At 49.0% G+C, this 22,990-nt stretch overlaps 1 protein-coding gene and 2 non-coding genes across 3 annotated transcripts in view; 2 read left to right on the top strand and 1 right to left on the bottom strand.

The window, feature by feature from the left end:
* LOC101944793 (zinc finger protein 3-like) overlaps positions 1–22,990 on the top strand; it is a 439,596-nt gene that overhangs the window by 14,932 nt on the left and 401,674 nt on the right. The window lies entirely within an intron of this gene.
* Positions 4,944–5,016, bottom strand: TRNAK-UUU (transfer RNA lysine (anticodon UUU)). The gene has a single exon. It is a non-coding gene; the product is annotated as a tRNA-Lys (tRNA).
* TRNAV-AAC (transfer RNA valine (anticodon AAC)) lies at positions 16,399–16,471 on the top strand. Its single transcript has one exon. It is a non-coding gene; the product is annotated as a tRNA-Val (tRNA).

Here is a 22,990-nt window from a genome sequence, read left to right as displayed (position 1 = left end):
TGTGGGGCTCAAAACCGTGGTGCAGATATTTGTGTTCGCGCTGAAGCCTGGGTTCAGAAACCCTCACCCCTCATGGGGTCTCAGAGGTTGGGCTCAAGCCCATATGTCTGCACTGTAATCTTATAGTCCTGCAGCCCAAGCCCCATAAGCATGAGTCAGCTGACCCGGGCTTTGAGACAGGTGCCCTGGGTGTTTTAATCGCTGTGTAAACATAATGTTAGGATACGTCTACAGTGGAATGAAATGCCTATGGCTGGCCTGTGTTGGATTAATCCAGGACAGCGGCTTGGGCTTTAAAGTTGCATTGTACGTGTCTCAGCTCAGGCTCAGTACCCTGCTGTAGGAACCCAGAAGGTTGGGAGGGAGTTTAGCAAGTGGAAATGGTAAAACCACAGTGAAGTATTTCACTGGCATTTCTCCACTGGTCTGTCTGCTTTGGGGCAGTGACAAAACACATCCTGCTGCATTCGTTATTTCAAAGGGTGCTTTAGGATTCACACGGTGCACTAAGCAGGACTCAACCCTCGGCGTAAACTAAATGAGCTGCCCACATATTCTGGCAGCCACAATGAGCATTTGGTGTGAGAGCTTAGACTGTCCCTGTCCCAGAAGGAGGGGGTCATCTGTGAGGGGATTGGACCACTGTCCTATCAGCTCTTAATACCCAAACTTTCAGTAACTCTGTTATCAGTGCCTGTGAGTGTCATTTAAACCATAAGAAAAACTACACTGGGCTAGACTAAAGGTCCAGCTAGCTTTCAATCTTGTTTTCTGACAGTAGCCAATAGCAGCCCCAAAAGCCACTCAACAAGGAATTACTGGGAGTTGAACCCAGGATCATTTGTTTATAAAAGAGGTGCTTTAGCCAGCTAAGCCATGGTGCCTGCCTCAGCCTAAAGCCTTCTGTCTGCCCACACCTGACTCCCTGTCAACCCCCCACAGGACCCTGACAAGCATTGCTTGTGTTTGGATTCTGTAAAGCAGAGGAGCAGGTGAAGTTTTACTCCCAAGGTGTGTGTGTGTGATTCTTTGCACAGGTCTACACTACAAAATTAGGTTGGTGTACCTACAATACCCACCCCGAGCAATGCAGTTATATTAAATTAACCCTGGTGTAGATAGCACTGTGTCAACAGGAGGGCTTCTCCCATCAACATAGCTTGGGAGGGGCTTGGTAAGTGAAGACCCAGAGAATAGGTGGCCCATGACTCTTGCATTTGGGGAGGCTGGGCATGAGCGCTGGAAGCTCCCTAAAAGTGTGTGTGGGGCGGCCATCGGTAGCTGGACTATAGCACTGCTCCCTACTCCACCCTGCTCTTTCTCTTCCCTCTGAGGCCCCACCTATGCTCCACCCTCGCTCCTGTTTGGCCACTTCCCTCCCCCGCTCTGCCTCTTTGACTGAGGCCTGCTGGACCACCTTTGGCTCACTCCTCTCCTCCCTCGAGGCCTCCTCACCTGCTGCTCATGCCTCTCCACTCTCTACCCCAAGGTCTGCCTGCCACCCACACCTCTCTCTCCCTTCCCTGAGACCCACCCTACCCACCTCTTTCTTCATGCTGCTATTGTTATTCCATGAAGCATCAAGGATGGAATAAAAAACTGAGTTTACTCCAAGGTGAAGAAAGAAAGGAGCCACCAACCCCCTGGCAAAACTCAGTGCCCCAGAGAAAACCTGCCCCCTGCTATTGCAATCACTGAAGTACTGGGGATACGACGGGAAAGGGACTGTCTGAATTATCAAGGCAGGAAATAGACAACAATCTACAGCAACATCATTAACCGCAAACACACTCTCATCATTCTCCAGCCAGAAAGGAAATGAGCAGGAATTCTTGCTGTTCAGTCACAGACACACACACACAATGGCACAGCAGTGAGTGTGCTGTGGAAGCTGGTCTGAAGAAATAATTGGAAATGACCATTCAGTGAGAACAGAACTAGAGTGTAGTTAGAAAACTACATAAACCAAGTAGCTGTGGCTGAGTGATTAAGATGATGATTAACTCCAATGGGGTCTTCCTGTGCAGGTTTGAATCTTGCCAGCTATGGAGGAAGTTGTGGCTCTTTAGTTTCAGTGCCTGAGCATCTTTGGTGCTAACGGCATCTGGGTCTTGTCTCACTCTCAGGCTATGTCTACACTACAGAGCTATGCTGCTTTTGTTAAAGCATTTTAATTAAACCGCTGTTGCATGTCTACACTAGACTGCTTGTGTCACCAGAGCACATCCATGCTAGCAGCTCTTGGATCGCCACAGAGAGCAGTGCACTTTTGGTAGCTATCCCACTGTGCAACTGGCCACAGAGTGCTTTGGGAAGGGTTTGCAATGCCTCATGGGCCAGTACAGCATCGCATGATGCAGGTTTCTCTATCCCATTGCTCCATGGGCATCCTACTAGATTGCCAGCTGCTTTTCAACTGCAGTGTGCATGGCGGGCAGAAAGTGTGTGACAGAGAGCGTGGTGGAGGGGAGAGACACTGTGTGTGTTGGGGGAGTGTGTGTGTTGCGGAAGAGTGAGTGTGTGGGCACGCTGTATTTAAGTTCAGACAGATGTGGGAAGCAACCAGTCCTGAGTCAGCGGAAGGGGGACAGTCCTGACATCCACCGCAACATCAGCCCTCACATCCCTCACTGGCACAACACAGCAGTCTCTCTCTCTCTCTCTCTCTCACAAACACACACATACACACTGCTGCCTGCCTAGCTCCGTCAGTGGTGCCAGATTAAGGGGGTTTAGAGGGCCAAGGCCCCACCACTTTTTACCTGCCATAAGGACAAACAATGGAGGGGGGGGACAAGGCTGAGTCTTGGGGGGAAGAGGCATTCTGTGGGTGTGGCCTTGGCGGGAGGGTAGGGTGGGGTGTGGTCTCAGGGAGAAGGGGCAGTGTGGGGTTGGTGCCTCAGGAGAAGGGGCGGAGTGAGTGAGGGGCCCTGGGGAAGGGGCATCACGGGGGCACCACAGTTCGAACACCAATGCCCCCCCACTATGAGGAAGCTCCTGCCCCTTGTTCTGCGCTGGTAGTGCGGGAGAGAGCAGCATTTCATGGCAGTGATTTGCTCCTTGCTGCCGGAGCAGAGCAGCAGGCTCAGCTGTCAGAGCTTCCAGGAGCGATGAAAGGGGAGGGGCCCAGCCTCTGTAGCAGGAATGCAGGGCCGCCAGTTCACGGCGGGCATGTGGGATACTGGTGGAGGCCAGTTATGGTGATATAATCACCAGCAGTGTTTACACTGACACTTTGTCGATTTAAGTTTGCAGCAAAAAGCTCTCGGCCTCTCATCGAGGTGGTTTTATTTTGTCACCAAAACAGGGTAGTTTTCTCTCCAGACGTGGCATTGCAGTGTGTACACCCGCCAATAGCTGCCGACCGAGGGAGTATAGTGTGTTTTTCACATGCCTGAGCAATATAATTCTGCTGAAATAACTTTGTAGTGCAGCGCTGGCCAAAGATTCACACACACACAGCTTGCAAGGAAAACTTCACCTGCTCTTCTGCTTTGCAGAATCCAAACACGAGCCAACTTGTCAGGCCTGGGTGGGGTCTGGCAAGAAGTCAAGTGTGGGCAGACACCATACTTTGACCACTAGCAGGCACCATGGCTTAGTTGGCTAAAGCACCTATTTAGTAAACAGGGGATCTTGGGATCAAATCCTAGTGGTGTCTTTGTGGTTACTGTATTGGTATTGGCTACTGTCAGAGAACAAAATACAGAGCTACATGGGCCTTTGGTCTAGTCCAGGGTCACCAATTTATGGTTTAAATTACACTCATGGGCACTGATAATAGAGTTACTGAAAGTTTGGTAGTTAAGAGCTGATAGGTCAGTGTTCCAAGCCCCTCACGGATGACCCCCTCCCTCTGGGACAGGGTCAGGTCTGAGTTCTCATACCAAATGGCTCATTGTGACTACCAGAATCCGTGGGCGGTTCATTTAGTTTACACCCTGGGTTGAGTCCTGCTTCGTGCACTGTGTGTGAGAATGAAAATCCTAAACCACCCTTTGAAATAACAAATGCATCAGGACATGTTATTGTCCCTGCCCCAAAGGAGACAAATCAATGGAGAAATGCCATTGAGTCCACAGTAATACTCTACTGCCATTTTACCTTTTTTGCTTGCTAAACTCCCTCCAAACCTTGTGGGGTCCCAGAGCCTGCTATTGAGCATGAGCCGAAATTTACCACCCCACGGCCCAAGCCCCGGCAACCTGAGCTGGCATGGGGCAGCCCTGGGTATTTCATTGCAGTGTGGACATAGTGTAGACATAATGTTAGGCTGTCATAAACACACCCAAGTCACTATTCTCAAACCCTGGGTCAGTTGATTCAGGCTTGTGGGGCTTGTGCTACAGGGTTGTAAAATTACAGTGTAGACACTTGGGCTTGAGCCCAGCCTCTGAGACCCCACAAGGGGTGACGGTCTCCAAGCCTAGGCTCCAGTATGAGCCCAAATGTTTACACTGCAGTTTTTAGCCTCACAACCTGAGCCCCAGGAGCCCAAGTCAGAAGATCCAGGCCAGCCGGGCCACAGAGCTTTTATCACAGTATAGATGCACTCTCAGGGTATGTCTACATTGCAATGTAAGCCCAGGGGTAGTAGAAGTCATGTCAGCAGCCCCAACACAGCGGCACTGGGAATAGAGGGGACATGGGTTCGGGGTGAAGAGCATCCTCATTTGGGGATCCAGCAGGACAGGGGAAGGCAGTAGGTAATTTTAGTTCCTTAGGGATATTCTGTGTGTGTGTGTGCAGGGGAGGAAGAAGCTATATGCCCAGAGGCCTTTATTCCTCCAGCTTGCAAGGACATAGGGGATGTCAGGAAGTTGCCCCTTCAATCCCACACACACAAAGGCCCTTCTTAGGAAAGGCAAAATCCTGAAGAGAAAAAGTAACATCAAAGAGGACTCCAGAAAGACAGATTTTTAAAATCTTGGGCAGTAGTTTATCACCTGAGCAGGGACTTGAACCCTGGACCCTCAGAACAAAAGTCTGATGCTTTACCAACTGAGCTAGCCAGGTTTACTGAGAAAAAAGAGCAAGTTGGTGCAGAGGAGAAACTAGTCAAGAAAAAGAGAGCAGGAAACAATAGGAGAAACCTGCTGCTCTCTCTCTCTCTCTTCCCAGCCCTAGCCTGGCTTGGTATTAGTGCTGGTTAAAAAGAGGGGGAAATATCAGCATCTATCAGCCTTTTATAGCTGTACAAGGATCAGGCACAATACAGAGGTACCCATCTGCAAGTGCCAAATGGTTGGATTGGTGAATGCAACCTGTAGAAGTCCAGGGCACACTGGGATATAGAGCCAAGTGTACATCATCATTATTTCAAAGTGATAATGATAATGATAGGCAGGTTCACAATTGTCTCAGTAGTTGCATACAAAGGTGTACATTTGGCAGTGTACATTGGTAAATTCTGGTTCCTTCTCAGGCTCAGGTTGGCCACCCCGGTCTAGAGATAGAAGTTACAGCATTTAAACTTGAAAAAGGGGCAATTTTCCCATTTCACACCTTTACATCCAATCACGATGACTTTCTAAAAAAAAACCCAAAGTTGTGGGAGGGATAGCTCAGTGGTTTGAGCAATGGCCTATTAAACCCAGGGTTTGGAGCTCTATCCTTGAGAGGACAACTTAAGGATTTGGGGCAAAAATCAGTACTTGATCCTCCTAGTGAAAGCAGGGGGTGGACTCAAAGGCCTTTCTAGGTCCCTTGCAGCTCTATGGGATAGGTATATCTCCATATATATTATATAACCCTCCTCCTTCAGGCAGAAGATTTTGGGGTGGATGTAGGAGTCACTGGGTAAAATTCTCTGGACTCTGTTATGAGTCAGGTCTGAGGAGAGGTACATAGTGATCTGGTCTGGCTGTAAAATCTATATATCAACACCAAATATGGTGTTAAATTAATCATCAGAAATGGCTGTTCCCCACCCAGATCCCAGCAAAGCGCTCTCCAAGGAAAGGGGCTGTTTAGGAAGGAAAGAAGAAAGATGTCCTTCTCTCCCTGGAGGAATTGGACTCTGCGCTTTGGACAGAAAGGAGGGGAAGGAAATGGTCACACGATGGCAGCAGAACCTAAGAAATGAAACCCAACAGGCTTCTGTGCACATTAATTCTGAACAGTGAACGAACCTGACTCCCGTTTCATGAAAAGCCAAAAAGCCATTTCTCTCTATGGCCGGGAATACTAGGAGAAAAGAGTTACAATAATTCCTGCCCATTTACTTTTGAATTATTTTATATTATAAAGAAAATTGTAACAAAATCAGTCTGAACTTGAGCTGCCTGTTATTAAAAGCTGGTTCCCAATTCAGTTCCAACGGCTCTGCTAGAAACAGCCCCAGGTGTCTGCTCACCCCAGGAAGAGGAATAAGAGAAACCCCCACTTGGCACTGCCCTCGGCTGCAGGCTGCTGTCCCGAGGTGCAGGTGGGGACTGATTGTTTTCTGCTGAGGAGGGAGCCTGTAGAGGCCTCTGATGCTATGCTCCTAGCATCTGTCCAGCCTAGGCTGTCCTCTGCCTCAGCTGCTGCTCCCTGCATGCTCTATAGTCAAACATGCAGGGCCCCGAGGAGAACGGATGCTGGGACAGGGCAGCAGCCTGGGTTTGGCTGGGAAGTTGCTGGGAGTTCTCGTTCCCTGAGAAATGGCCTGGCTCCCTTCTCAACAGCAAACAAATCAATTACAGTCTCCTCCCCAGAAATATCAGCCTGGAGCCAAGGGCAGCATGGGACGATTCCCCTTAGTTCCCACTGAGGCATGAGAGAACCCAGGGCGTTACTACCAGAGCTTATAGACTCATAGACTTCAAGGTCAGAAGGGACCATTATGATCATCTAGTCTGACCCCCCGCATGATGCAGACCACAAAAGCTGACCCAACCCCTTTCCCTTGACTCTGCTGTTGAAGTCCCCAAATTCTGTGATTTAAAGACTTCAAGTTGCAGAGAATCCTCCTGCTAGCGATCCCTGCCCCATGCTGCGGAGGAAGGCGAAAAACCTCCAGGGCCTCTGCCAATCTACCCTGGAGGAAAATTCCTTCCCGACCCCAAATATGGCGATCAGTAGAACCCTGAGCATGTAGGCAAGACTCTCCAGCCAGACCCTCATTGGCCATTGATACTATTTACCAGCGATGGCACGCTGTTGATTTGACTAAAATCACGTCATCCCATTAAACCATTCCCTCCATAAACGTATCTAGCTTAATCTCAAAACCCGACAGGTCCTCCGCCCCCACTGTTTCCCTTGGAAGGCTGTTCCAATATTTCACCCCTCTGATGGTTAGAAACCTTCATCTAATTTCAAGCCTAAACTTCCCCATGGCCAGTTTATATCTGTTCGTTCTCGTGTCCAGATTAGTACTGAGCTGGAATAATTCCTCTCCCTCCCTGGTATTTAACCCTCTGATATATTTAAAGATGTAAGCAGAGTCAGGATGAGCTCTACCCTGACATCTGGTGGTGAATTATGGCGAGTGTGGAAAAGAACTCCAGGGGTTGATCTGGTTTGCATAGGCACACCCACTCGCCTGGCATGAAACAACAGCAACTCAAAGTGGTTACTTTGGCTGGTGTGGGATCCCCAGTTTCTCTATTATTGGGGCAGGAAGAATAAAGTTTTGTTACCCTGATTCTGTGAATCAAGGCCAGTGGAACTGTTGTATGACAGAAGGACTGAGTGAGTCCTTCACCACTACCTAAGTAGCACTTGCTTGACAAGGGGCATGGGTTACAAAACCCAGTCAATTGAGAGAGGATGGGGACAGGTATTTATGCCTGATGGTATGGGCCCTCTTTGAGGGTTTGAAACACCAATTGTACTAGAGCTAATGCGACCTCTCAACCTGCACCGCGAACCCCGCCTGCCGAGGGAACGGGGTCCACCCCCCAGCCCGCTCCACAAACTACTGCTGCCAGAGGAGCCAAGGCCACAACCGGGCCGCGGCACCAGAACCCCATCGTCCGGCGGACCGGCACGGCCCCAGAGGCCACCAGGCCGGTCCCTGCTGCCAGAAGATCGCACGTTCCCGTGACAACCCCCCAGACAGCAGCCGCACACGGAAGACCTGGTGTCACCCCCGCCCCCCTTGACCCGGTCCAGATTCCGCCAACAACCAGTGACGATCCTACCCCACCAGCGACTACGCCCCGGGACCCAACCGAGGAGTCCCCCGACCCACCAGTGAGACAACCCCTTGGCCACACGGCAAACCCGCGACCCACGCCGACCGAGGAGCCCGAGGACCAGCGGCCAAAGTCTAGGCCAGCCACGCCTTGGCAGGCCGCCTGGATCGAGGAGCTCCAAGCGACAGCTTCCTTCGCGGAATTTGACTCACTCGTCGACAGGCTCACCCGCGAGCTGGCCGCGGAGATTGCCTTCAGGAGGACACCGAACCAGGAGACCACCCGGCCTGCCCCGAGACGGCCCGCCCCACACCGTGACAACAACACCAGGGGAGCTGGAAGGAGGAACACCGGCCGCCGCTTCGACCCAGCAGCCGCGTCAAGGATCCAGAAGATGTACCGTACAAACCGCCTCAAGGCCGTGAGAGAGATCCTTGACGGGCCCCCGTCGTACTGCACGATCCCGCCCGAGCGCCTCTACAACTACTTCCTCGGAGTGTTCGGCGGCGTGCCCAGGAACGACGCGCAGCGCCCGGAGTGCCTCCGTCCCCTGCCCCGCATTCCCGACACGGATAGCCTGGAGGCCGACTTCACCCCTAAAGAGGTGACGGCCAGGCTCTCCAGAACCAAGAACACTGCACCCGGAAAAGACAGCATCCCCTACAGCCTCCTCAAGAAGCGAGACCCCGGCTGCCTCCTGCTCTCCAACATCTTTAACTTGTGCAAGCGCTTCGGCCGATCCCCCACCTCCTGGAAGAAGGCCATGACCGTCTTGATTCCCAAGAAGGGCGAGCGGGATGACCCCAGCAACTGGAGACCCATCTCCCTCTGCTCCACCATGTACAAACTGTACGCCAGCTGCCTGGCAGCCAGGATCACGGAGTGGGCGACGACCGGGGGAGCCATCAGCCCCGCCCAGAAGGGCTTCATGCCATCGGAGGGGTGCTACGAGCACAACTTCCTTCTCCAGACCGTCATCCAGACGACCAGGAGAACGCGGAGGCAGTGCTCGATAGCGTGGCTCGACCTGGCCAACGCCTTCGGGTCCATCCCCCACCATCACATCTTCGACAACCTACAGGAGTTTGGGATGCCAGAGACCTTTCTCCACCTGATCCGGGAGCTGTATGAGGGCTGCAGCACCACCATCCGATCGGTAGAAGGGGAGACCGCAGAGATACCGATCCACAGCGGCGTGAAGCAGGGTTGCCCCCTCAGCCCCATCGTCTTTAACCTCGCCATGGAGCCGCTCCTGCGGGCGATCTCCGACGGCGGCGACGGCTTCGACCTGCACGGCGAGAGGGTGAGCGTCCTGGCCTACGCGGATGACCTGGTCCTGATCGCGGACGACCCCGAGAGGCTCCAGGGCATGCTCGACACCATCGGGAGAGCCGCGGACTGGACGGGACTCCGCTTCAACGCCAAGAAGTGCGCGTCCCTCCACGTTGACGGGAGCAAGAGGGATTCGGTACTGATGACGGAGTTCCTCATCCAGGGCGAGTCCGTCATTCCTCTGGCGGAGGGGCAGGCGTACCAACACCTCGGCACACCGACAGGCTTCCGCGTCCAGCAGACCCCCGAGGACACCATCGGGGGGATCCTGCAGGACGTCGCCAAAATCGACACATCCCTACTGGCGCCGTGGCAGAAAATCAACGCCCTCAACACCTTCCTGATCCCCCGCATCGCCTTCGTCCTGAGGGGATCCGCCGTGGCAAAGGTGCCCCTCAACAAGGCAGACAACGCCATCCGGAAGCTAGTCAAAAACTGGCTGTCCCTGCCCCGGGAAGCCAGCAACGAACTCATATACATCAAGCACAGACATGGTGGTGCCGGCGTCCCCCGCATGGGAGACCTCCGTGACGTTGCGGTCCTCACGCACGCCTTCCGCCTCCTGACGTGCCCGGACGCCAAAGTGAAGAACGTTGCAACGGCCGCCCTCCACGCCGCCACTGAGAAACGAATTGGCAGACCTCCCTCCGACCAAGATGTGGCCACCTTCATGAGCGGCTCCCTGGATGGCGACTTCGCCCGGGACAGAGGAGACTTCGCCTCGCTCTGGACCCGCGCCCGCATTGCCACGCGCCGGCTGGGAAAGCGCCTGGGCTGCCGCTGGGAATGGAACGAGGAACGGCAGGAGCTGGGAGTCCTGATACCGCGGATCGGAACGGAGGACAACATCATCGTCACCCCCGGAGTCAGAGGCGTGCTGGAGAGATCACTGAAGGCCGCCGTCCACGCGCTCTACGTGGACACCCTGAAGAAAAAGCCGGACCAGGGTAAAGTCTTCGAAGTAACCAGCAAGTGGGACTCCAGCAACCACTTCCTCCCCACAGGCAGCTTCACCCGGTTCGCCGACTGGCGGTTCATTCACCGCGCCCGGCTGAATTGCGTCCCGCTCAACGGTGCCATCCGCCACGGGAACCGGGACAAACGCTGCAGGAAGTGCGGGTACGTCAACGAAACCCTGCCCCACGTCCTATGCTGCTGCAAGCCCCACGCCAGAGCCTGGCAGCTACGCCACAACGCCGTCCAAGACCGTCTGGTGAAGGCCATCAACCCGCGTCTGGGAGAGATCACCATCAACCGCGCCGTCCCCGGCACCGACAGCCCGCTGCGCCCGGACATCGTCGTCACGGACGAGGTGGGGAAAAAGATCATCCTGATCGACGTAACGATTCCGTTCGAGAACAGGACCCTGGCCTTCCGCGAAGCCCGAGCCCGCAAGATCGAAAAATACGCCCCCCTGGCTGACACCCTGCGGACTAAGGGCTACGAGGTGCACGTCGACGCTCTGCTCGTTGGGGCCCTGGGTGCCTGGGACCCGTGTAACGAACGTGTGCTGAGGACCTGTGGGGTGGGCCGTCATTACGCGCGGCTCATGAGACGCCTCATGGTCTCGGACACTATCCGTTGGTCCCGGGACATTTACATCGAGCACATCACCGGCCACCGCCAATACCAAGAGTGAGCCGGGGAGACCCCGTGCACCCACACACACCCCCTGCTGGACCCTATCCCCTGAGCCCTAAACCCACCAAACCTAGCTGAATTCCGCCACGTGAGGGTCACCCCATCCCCATTACCCAGCCCGCTTACTTATACCCATGACTGTCTCTACCTCCCGTATGGGTGATAGACCCTCACCGTTTATCGACTGTCTCCTGATCCCGCCCACCGGTTACCCACCCCTCATTGGGGACATTGCAGTATGTATATACTATGTGTGCTGCCCAGCCCCAAAACACCAACATACCCCCTTACTCTGCATGTTACCCCCAATGACCAATAACTTACGCTTCAAATTTTCTGTATCGTTTATTTCTTTTAAATCTTCTCTCTCCACTGTTGAATATCAGAGCTAACTTTGATTCCATTAGGAGTCTAGTTACAGACTGCTGAGCTGAATTGACTTTGGGCCAATGGTGCACTAGCACTGGGGTTCCCCTACTATGAGCTGAAATTGCTAAGAGCGGAAATCACAAAAGAGCTAAAGTTATTAAGAGCTGAGATCACTGAGACTGTGTTAACTAGTGGGGGAGCCTGAAGCTATATTGCTAAGCGGCTGGCGGAGCAGCTAGCAGAGTGGAGCATCATGGGGACGGTTGGAGCGGAGCTGAGCGACTCCCAGGTCGGTGAGCAGAGCGGAGCAGCTGCCAGAGCAGTTTGTGGACGGCGGGAGCGGCTCACGGGACAGCTGGTGGAGTGGAGTGGAGCGGCTCGTGGAGAAGGCTGCGGCGGAACCCCACGGAGAGACAGCCAGTCGGCCTCGGATCACGTAAGGTGCCCCTTAACACCCTGCGTGCCTCCCCCCCCCCCCCGCTTGAACTCTGGGGCTGCACTGACCAGGGACAGAGACTTTGGGGGGTTGTTGGACTTTTGGGACTTTGGTGATCCTTGGGTTGCTGGACCCAAGAGACTTTGGGGTTGTTGGACTTTTGGGACTTTGGTGATTCTTAGGTTGCTGGTTTCAAGAACCTAAGGGAAAGGACACAGCCCAATTTGCTGGGGTGGGTTTTTTTGCTCATGAAGCCTGTTTGTGTTGTTTTTCCAATTTAATGCTGATGTCGTTTACCTCATGTTATTAAACATTTTCTGTTACACTCAGACTCCGTGCTTGCGAGAGGGGAAGTATTGCCTCCTAGAGGCGCCCAGGGGGTGGTGTGTAATTGTCCCAGGTCACTGGGTGGGGGCTCGAGCCGGTTTTGCATTGCGTTATTGAAACGGAACCCCTAGATACAGAACCCGGCCCTTGTTGCTGCCAACTTAGATGGGCAGAAGGGTTACAAAGAGAACAATCATATCCCCCCTCAGCCTTCTTTTGGTTAGGCTAAATAAACCGACCTCTTTGATTCTCCTTTCATACGACAGGTTTTCCATTCCTCTGATCATCCTAGTGGCCCTTCTCTGTACCCGTTCCAGTTTGAGTTCATCCTTTTTAAACATGGGAGACCAGAAGTGCACACAGTACTCCAAATGTGGTCTCACCAGTGCCTTGTACAATGGAAGCAGCACCTCCTTATCCCTACTAGATATACCTCGCCTAATGCATCCCAAGACGGCATTGGCTTTTTTCACTGCTACGTCACATTGCCGACTCATAGTCATCCTGCGGTCTACCAGGACTCCGAGGTCTTTCTCCTCCTCCGTTACTTCCAACCGATGCGTCCCCAGCTTATAACTTATGGAACTGATGTGGGGAAACAAACCTTTAATAACAGGCAGTTCAAGTTTAAGCTAAGTGTTTTTAACAATTTTTACAGCATTAAATAACCCTTCAATCGTAGTGTCACCATCCATAAAATTGCTTCAGCCTTATAGGTTCCCAAGTGCAAATCTAAACATCTCTTCAAATCCAAGGGAGTGGAGATCAGTCAGTGTTCAGAGTCATCCCACATAAAAGAACCATGTTGTGGTACATACTGGCCCCATCATGTGGCCATCGTCTTTCCCTCCTCTCTGTTAAAAGTTTTGGTATTTTGCACAGAAGCTTTCTTCCCTCAGTAGAGACCAGGGAACCAGGGCTGCCAGCCAGACAAACACCTTTAAGAGGAGGCGTAACCTGTCAAAAAATTATCTCCCTTCATCAGTTCAGTGACAGCCTGAAATGTTACTTATCCCGGCAGAGCCGGAGGATTGACAGCAGCTACATCAAATCCCTGTGTAGCTAACAGGAATGAACACAAACAGTCCCTTGTAGCTGAAGAGATGTTTAGTTTTACCCTTGATAATCTACAAGACTAAAGGGCAAGATGGTGGTGCCAGATATAAAGAGCGAAACACGAAACAATCATCATAGTTATGCCCATAGTGACTGCAGAATCTTTCTATATTCTTATTATTATCAGTGTATTATTTGCTCTGGAGTCTAGACATTGACTATACCTTGAGCAAGAAATTTGGATCTTGATAAAATAATTGACTGGCCCTGGTTAAGGCAATGGACTTGACACCCACTCGGGTGTCCCCAAGCAGATTCAAGTAGTAACAACAGTGGCTGCCTTTTAGCCATAGCTTTTAATCAGGGCAATAAATTGATACAAACTCCTGTAAAATCATTTCTCAGCCCGAGTCCTTCACCCACATTCGTTAAGGCACTGGGCCACCATGTGGACGTTTCATTTCCCTCCTCAATTTCACACACAGACACAACTTCATTTGCACAGATCCATGAATAGCAAAACCTCCCTGTGTCTCTTGTCTGAGCCAGGGCATTCAATTCTATTGAAACCTTCTCTCCTGCAATGGCAATGGTCAGACAGAGGGGACGTGGCCACCTTCACCTCTGACAGTGAGAAATTGGCACGGCTCTTTCTTTATGCTGCTGTTATAGTCCATGAAACATCAAGGATGGAATGCAAGGCTGAGTTCATGCACCAACCCCCTGAAAAATTTCAGTGCCCCAGAGAAATCCTGACTCCTGCTATTGGAATGATATGCTAGAGATTTGAATTGGAAAGGGACTGTCTGCATTGTCAAAGTGGGGCGTGAACAACAATCTATAGCAATGTCATTAACCACAAACACACTCTAATCATGCTCCAGCTGGAAGGGAAATGGGCAGGAATTCTTGCTGTTCAGCCATGTACACACATACACTAATGCACAGCTATGAGTGTGCTGGGGGAGCGGGTCTGAGCAAACAATTTGAAGTGACAATTCAGTGAGAACAGAATTGTTGTGTAGTGAAGCATGTGTGTATGAAGTAGCTGTGGCTGAGTGGTTAAGGTACTGACCTAGGAAATCCATCGGGGTCTCCGAACACAGGTTTGAATCCTGCCAACTCTAGAGGCATTGGTGTATTGTCATTGCTGTCATCTTAGTGCCTGAGCTTCCCCACTGCAAAACTGGAGCCACATCTGGTCTCATGCTTCGGCTAGCTACACTTAAAATGCTGTTGTAACACTGCTATAGCAGTTTGGAGTAGACAGTTGCTACAGTAAGTGGAGGAGTTTTCCATCCCTCTAATAGCTACATTGACAAAACCATCTTTCTTTTCATTTAGCACTATCTAACCAGGGTTTAGGTCAGCTTAACTATACTGGTTCGGGGTGTGTGGATTTTTCACACCCTGAAAGACGTACTTGTACTTGTTAAAGGGTTTATCTCTTCACCCTTCCATACCCTGGTCCTTCTCGCATGAACAGAGAGCAGCAGTACCCAAAGTTCAAAGGTGCAAACAATTTGATGTTTATTGGCGTAAACTTCCAGCAAGCAATGATTCCAATTTCCTTCCTCAGTATCCCTCTTCCCAGGCCTGACACCACAGAGCCTTGCCTGTGTCTCTGTTCCTGTTCCCGGCCTTAGCAAAACATAATTCCAATTCCCCTGTCACACTTCCTGATTGACTGCAGACTATATAGTAAAACTTGAGTTCTGCTTAGCTACACCTTAACCAATCATTTTACTAAAATTTAACTAACCAATCATAATATATTGTAACATGATTATCTAATAATATAATATATGGAGATATCCTATCTCCTAGATCTGGAAGAGACCTTGAAAGGTCATTGAGTCCAGCCCCCTGCCTTCACTAGCATGACCAAGTACTGATTTTGCCCCAGATCCCTAAGTGTCCCCCTCAAGGAGTGAACTCATAACTCTGGGTTTAGTAGGCCAATGCTCAAACCACTGAACTATCCCTCCCCCCAATTATAGCCTGCCACCTTAATTGGTTTACACCCAACAAATTAATTATACAGCAGACAGAAACAATCACAAAACCAGACAGAGATTATAATGACAAACAATAGGGAAGTGGGGACTACAGTGAGGGAACAAGAAATGAGGATTTCACACCCCAGCTATTGATAAGTGAGTTTTTGTCAGACAGGATGCTATCATGGTACAGATTGTGGGTGCTGGTTGCTTAACTATCTGACCCACAGGGCAGGATTTTGAGGTTCACCATTACTTTCTCAGAATGCTAGCAACCATCTTTTGTTCACTTAAAAGGTGAGCAGGGAGATTACACCACTTCAGAAATCATGGAGCTCCAAGAAATGTGTAACTTTAGGTCCAGGTGAGTGTGTCTAAAGATCAGCTGTGCTGTAGAAGGTCTCTAGGAGTTGAAAGAGATGTGCCATCTTGACCTCCCTAAATAGTTAATCAAATATTAATTGAAAACTAGGGTTGATAACTTAAACTTTTTGTAGCATTAGGATGGTGGACTGGTCTAAAGCACCAATTTTAAAACTCCTTTTTCCTATCTCTTGGGTGCTCTGGTCTCAGCATAGAGACGTGGTTTCAAATCCCACTCCTGACATGACCATTTTCTTCTATCTGGAGGAAATGGCCTCACTTCAATCTCCTTTGGAACAATAGAAAACCATTTGCTTAGCTTTCCTATTACAGTAGTTGTGAGAGAAGTTCCAAACCAGGGGAAAACACTGCCTTTACTCTCTAACAATCAATTTTTGTCTTCCTTCATTCTAAGCCATTTTCTCAAATACATCCATATTTCCCACCCTTTTTTGTTTAGTTTCTTTGCTTTTATGAAACTTTAGGGTCATCATTTAATTGCCACACAACTGTACTTATGAAGAAAAGTGAAACACAACATTTTTTTATATATTTTTGCAGAAGAGTTTTGCTTTCTGACCTGGAATTGAACAGGGGCTACCAGAGGGGGACAATGCTACTCCGTTTTCTTGAACCATCTGAAAAACATAAGTTCTTGGTGCCCTTTGCTTCCCTGTTCTTCAAAGGGAATCAGCTAGTGTAGCGGCTCCTGAGAGAGTCTTTGAAAAGGGCCCAAAGATGCTAGAAGTTGGTTTCTGTAGTGTAGTGGTTATCACATTTGCCTAACACACAAAAGGTCCCTGGTTCGAAACCAGGCAGAAACATTGTTGCCTTTGGTCTTTTATCACTCCAAGTCCTTTCTCAACTACATCCATAGCTTCTATGCTTTCTTCCTTGTTATTTTTTTCCTTTCATGGAACTTTAAGCTCAAAAGGAGAGGGTTAGCCTGCATTTTGAGGGAAGGAATAGACCATCATTTGGGAGACTGCCAGCTACATAACAAATCTGAGTGTAGAAGAATCCCAACCCTTTGTTCTGCGTATTTAGCTACCAGCCAGCAGTTTCCCCGTCCCTTTTCTTTATGCTGAGCTAGCTACAAACAGCCTCGTGTATCCTTTTCATGTCAGAGAAATCTATTGACTGATGATCACATTTCCACTACTTTCCTGGCTAGGCAAGGCTGGGGTGTGAGGAATCAGAATATAATAATTGGAACTCTCTAACCCATTCTTTTAACATACAACATCACATTCCGCTTTTTAAATAACGTTTTCCCCATAATATTTTTGAACACTCATCATCTTGCATGTCTTCAAACAATGTTAACGCAAGCTCTGAGCTACAAATTTCCTTACTGTTCCATTGGTATTTTTAGCAAGGAATATTTATTTTTATTGCCATCTTGTTTTACTCTCAGGCTGGTTTTTATAAATCATCACAAATGCAGTAACAAGGAGTTAGAGAAATATATAAGAAATGAATACCATGTGATCCAGTCGATAGGCAGAGAGTTGACTCTGTCTGCAGCCTGAAACAATCTCCATGACAATAAAGAGGTCTGGGAAGGATATGACACGGAAGTACTTATATGCCCAATACAGAGCTGGAGCCAATGTAAGAAGAAGTAGAGAAGCTAAAGATTACTGAAGGGGGACAGTCAGCTCCCGAAGGGTTATTTTTCCCTCTCTTAGCTAGGCTAGAATAGAAGAGGAGAAAATTCTCTCTCACTCTCAGAGGATGATGGAAATGTCAATTTGACCTCTCTTCCTACTCTACTAAAGCTCAGAGACAGGAAGAAACATTTCCTGCCTAAGAGCCTCAAGAGAGCAAGGCTAGGGAGCAGGCAAAGCTAAGGGCCCCGTTACATGGAATCTAACTCCTGTCAGCTCATGTGAGGTGGTATCAAAACTCCTCCCTGGGCTTCTAGGAAAGAGTTAGTATTGGCTCCATGTGTTTTCCTGGTAGAGCCCCTAGGTAGGAGGAAGAAGAAGTAGAGAAGGTTGTGATGGACCTAAATGAAAGCAGAAGAGGATTGTTCTTCTTGGGGTTTGTTTGTGTTACTCTTGTGATCCTTGTGGAGGAAGCTGAGGCATCATTTGAGTTTGTGTCAAAGCCTTCGGTTGGGCTCAGTTTGTGATTCTGAGCACAGGGGATCCTTCACCCTCCATTCTTGTCCCCTCAGGGCAATGGAGAAAGGACCAGGTTCTAAAATTAGATAGAGGAGACAGAGAAAGCATAGTACAGGTGATAAAAAACACCCACTGTTACCTCTCTGGTGGTCTAGTCTATTCATTACTTTCACCACCACAACCCGGATTTGATTTCCAGTCAGGGAAAGAAGCTTTTCAACACGTCTTCACTTGTTGTCTCCTCAACTGATACTTCATCATGCTCAGATGGGTTTTGGAGACCATGTGAAAACCAAACAGCCTCAGAACAGAGCATAGATATGTTCCCATTGTGGACCTTTCATACAAGTAGAGCTGGTCAAATCATTTATTTCTTTGCTTGCTAGGTAGCCTAACCTATATAATAATAATAATTAATAGTTCAGGTTGCTCCAAGATGATTTTTTTTCAGAGTTCTTGTTGAAACAAAACTGAAAAAAAAATCATTTTTGGCCACCAAACTATTTCAGAAAATAAAATATTCATCGAAAAAATGTTCACCCAGGTCTATAGGCTAGTCTTCAGAATTAACCATCTGGAGAGAAGGATCATTAGCCTCTTCCATTCCTGAAGTCTAGCTGCTGAAGGGTTCTGAGGATGAACCGTATTTCATAGCCTTCCACCTGTATACCGCTGGTTGCCATCTTGCTCAAGGTGAAAGGCAATGTGGTTTAGTGGCAGATCTATGTATAGCCCTCTGTTCAAATGTCAACAGAGGAGTATTTATTTTGCATTGCATATAAAAATAAAATAAATTGTGTTGAAACCTAAACCTGAGATCAATGTGAAACATGGCAATTTTAAATCAAGGACAAAATCTCTACTGAGTTGAACAGAAGGAAAGCTTTTTCATCAGGTCCTTTCAAAGGCTAAAAGTTGAGATGATTCTTAGAGGTTCCAGGCACATAATTGGCCAGAATTTTCAGATCTCACACCCACCACTAGAGCCAGATTTTCAGAAGAACTCAGCTCCCAGTTAGGCACCTACATTTTTGCCCAGTTTTTCATCTTGGGTCAATCTTAATGTCTATTATCATTATGATAATATTGGTTAGACTTGCTATCAAAGGGGGGGGGAATAATTTGCACATGTCTATTTGTGTAAAAGGGCATGCAGCCAAGACTTTGAGGTGCACAGTGGAAACATGCCCACATTTTGCTATTCGTCAGTGGGAAGCTTTGATTTTCATATTGTCTTCAAAGCCCTTCCCAGCATTATTTAGAAGAAGGGGGAGTCAGGAAAAAAATCACACTTTTGTTTGAATTGCAAGTGAGGAAGGAACTAAGATTTTTTATTGTAAAGTTACTTTCTCTGAGCAAGAATTGAGCCCAGGCTGCTGATCCCACCTACAGGATCATGAAATTTAGAGAAAGCAGAGGATGTTTGTGCTAGGCACATCTTGTATTCCCCTAATAAGTGAGCAGGGAGACTACCACACTTCAGAAGTCACAGGGCTCTAGGAAACCTGTAACTTTAGGTGAGGGTGATTGTGTCCAAAAACCAGCTGTGCTGAAGAAGGCCTATAGGTGTTGAAAGAGATGTGCCACCTGGGCCTCCCTAAGCAGCTCATAAAACATTTAAGAAAACTAGGGTTGATAGATCAGTTGTTTCCATGGTGTCAGGATGGTTGAGTGCTCTAAAATTGTAGAGTCAAGGTACTATCTTTCTCTCAATTGGCTGTTCTGGTCTCCATTGATAAACCTTGCTTAATATCCCACTCGTGAAACAATCTTTTTATTCTACCTGGAGAAATGGCTTCATTTCAATCTCTCTTTTAACATGAGAAGAGCGCTTGCTACGGATTTCTGTTAGAGTAGTGGCAAGAGAAGTTGGAAGGAATTCAAATACCTTTGGAAGCTGTGTATTGAGGGCCCCCAGTTGGGTAAATTCCAGTTTATTCCCTAGGAGAAAGTTGGCATTGCTTGAGGGTATGCAGATTTGGGTGTTAAACATACAGGTGGAGGAAGAAGGGAGCAGTATAGTAAACATTGATAATATGGAATGTAAGACTCTTAGTCTCATGGTTTGGGCTTGAGTCCCAAGTTGGGTGCCCTATCTACCCTGGTTTGGCTGCTTCCTGAGGGCACAGAATTGACTACATAGGAGCAAAGATAGGAAGCAACTAAAACCAAGAGCGCTGTTATAGTGTGCCAACATCCTATGAGGCTGTATCAAAACCCTTCTCTCTGAAATACTATCAGCTCAATGAGTTGTTGTTTTTTCCTGGAAGAGCCTCTAGGAAGGCAGAAAAAGCAGGTGAGAGGATTGCGATGGGATAAATGAAAGCTGAGGAGGGTTGTTCCTCTTGAAATTTGTTTGTGTTTCTCTTGTCATCCTGATGGAGGAATCGGATGCATAATTCAATTTTTTTCAATGCCTTTGATTGGGTTCAGTTTGTGACATTGAGCACAGGGGGTCCTTCATGCTTTGTTCTTGTTCCCACAGGAGAATGGAAACTGTGCCAGTTTTCCAATTCAGACAGAAAGTAGCCTGAGACAGCCTAGAAGAGCTAGTGCCTTGGTGACAGTGCCTCTTTAACCCACATTCAATTCCAGGTCATGGAACAGAACTTTTCTGCAAAAATATCCAAAAAATGTTGTTTCACTTTAATTTATGAGCACAATTGTGTGGCAATTAAATTAAATTAAATTACATTTATTTAAATTTATTAAATTTAAAGTTATTACATTATTAATTAGTTTATATATTAATGTATTTATTAATTTAATTTGTTCTTTCATTTTTATTTATTACATTTTAATTTATTTAGATTTATTAAATTAAATTAAGATCCTAAAGTTTCTATGCTCAGATTTTTTAAGTAGCTGGTAATCTCTGAAATAATGATCTATTCCTTCCCTCAACATGCAGGCTAACCAGGGCAGGACATTGATGACACGAAACACAATGCCTCAAGCAAAAAAAATTTTTGCTGCCCCCACCCCAGCCCTGGGCTCCCCCCCGCACCCTCCTGCTGCCCCAGCCCTGGGTTCTCCCCGCGACCCACACCCCTACCACCCCAGCCCTGGGCTCTGTCCCCTCCACCCACACCCCCTGCTGCCCCAGCCCTGGGCTCTCCCCATCCCCACTTACACCCTCCTTCCGGCCTAGGCCTGGGTCACTGGTAACTTGCTCCCATGGCAGGTCATTCAGCAGGAATTTTAGATGTGCACAGAACACAGACAGGTTTGGTTCCCATATGGTTACAGAACTGCAGCAAAGTGGAACAATTTTCAGCTTGTCTGATTGGAGGATCGACTCTGCGTTGCATAAGGGAAAATGAAGATTTCCTGGACAGACGTCAGGAGATGCTTCTACGGCCACAATGTTCTGAAGATTCAGAGCAGGCGCAGCAGGGACAGAAGGATTGTGAGGAGGTTTGGCAGCATGTGACCTCCAGAAGAAGAAAGAGGAGCGTCCATGCACCAGCAATGGAGATACAGGTGAGCAATCGTTTCCATGTTCTCTCTACAGGTGCTAATGCGGAGAGTGGAATAGATGGCCCATCTGAGGGAAGGGAGCAGAAGGAGACTCCACCGATTGGAAGGCAAAAGATGCACTGTCCTAGGGATGGGGGTTCCATGACCACCACTCCCAAGAGGAGGAGGAGGGTGGTGGTGGTCGGGGACTCCCTCCTCAGGGGGACTGAGTCATCTATCTGCCACCCTGACCGGGAAAACCGAGAGGTCTGCTGCTTGCCAGGAGCTAGGATACACGATGTGACGGAGAGACTGCCGAGACTCATTAAGCCCTCGGATCGCTACCCCTTCCTGCTTCTCCACGTGGGCACCAATGATACTGCCAAGAATGACCTTGAGCGGATCACTGCAGACTACGTGGCTCTGGGAAGAAGGATAAAGGAGTTTGAGGCGCAAGTGGTGTTCTCGTCCATCCTCCCTGTGCAAGGAAAAGGCCGGGGTAGAGACCGTCGAATCGTGGAAGTCAACGAATGGCTACGCAGGTGGTGTCGGAGAGAAGGCTTTGGATTCTTCGACCACGGGATGGTGTTCCAAGAAGAAGGAGTGCTAGGCAGAGACGGGCTCCACCTAACGAAGAGAGGGAAGAGCATCTTCGCCAGCAGGCTGGCTAACCTAGTGAGGAGGGCTTTAAACTAGGTTCACCGGGGGAAGGAGACCAAAGCCCTGAGGTAAGTGGGGAAATGGGATCCTGGGAGGAAGCGCAAGCAGGAGAGCGCAAGAGGGGAGGACTCCTGTCTCATGCTGAGAAAGAGGGACGATCATTGAGTTATCTTAAGTGCCTATACACAAATGCAAGAAGCCTGGGAAACAAGCAGGGAGAACTGGAAGTCCTGGCACAGTCAGGGAACTATGATGTGATTGGAATAACAGAGACTTGGTGGGATAACTCACATGACTGGAGTACTGTCATGGATGGATATAAACTGTTCAGGAAGGACAGGCAGGGCAGAAAAGGTGGGGGAGTTGCGTTGTATGTAAGAGAGGAGTATGACTGCTCAGAGCTCCGGTATGATACTGCAGAAAAACCTGAGAGTCTCTGGATAAAGTTGAGAAGTGGGAGCAACAAGGGTGATGTCGTGGTTGGAGTCTGCTATAGACCACCAGACCAGGGGGATGAGGTGGACGAGGCTTTCTTCTGGCAACTAGCAGAAGTTGCTAGATCGCAGGCCCTGGTTCTCATGGGAGACTTTAATCACCCTGATATCTGCTGGGAGAGCAATACAGCGGTGCACAGGCAATCCAGGAAATTTTTGGAAAGCGTAGGGGACAATTTCCTGGTGCAAGTGCTGGAGGAACCAACTAGGGGCAAAGCTTTTCTTGACCTGCTGCTCACAAACAGGGAAGAACTAGTAGGGGAAGCAAAAGTGGATGGGAACCTGGGAGGCAGTGACCATGAGATGGTCGAGTTCAGGATCCTGACACAAGGAAGAAAGGAGAGCAGCAGAATATGGACCCTGGACTTCAGAAAAGCAGACTTTGACTCCCTCAGGGAACAGATGGGCAGGATCCCCTGGGAGAATAACATGAAGGGCAAAGGGGTCCAGGAGAGCTGGCTGTATTTTAAAGAATCCTTATTGAGGTTGCAGGAACAAACCATCCCGATGTGTAGAAAGAATAGTAAATATGGCAGGCGACCAGCTTGGCTAAACAGTGAAATCCTTGCTGATCTTAAACGCAAAAAAGAGGCTTATAAGA

Source organism: Chrysemys picta, chromosome 16, assembly GCF_011386835.1.
Source record: "Chrysemys picta bellii isolate R12L10 chromosome 16, ASM1138683v2, whole genome shotgun sequence".
NCBI classification, from domain to species: domain Eukaryota; kingdom Metazoa; phylum Chordata; order Testudines; family Emydidae; genus Chrysemys; species Chrysemys picta.
This window is presented reverse-complemented; position numbering and strand designations above follow the sequence as displayed.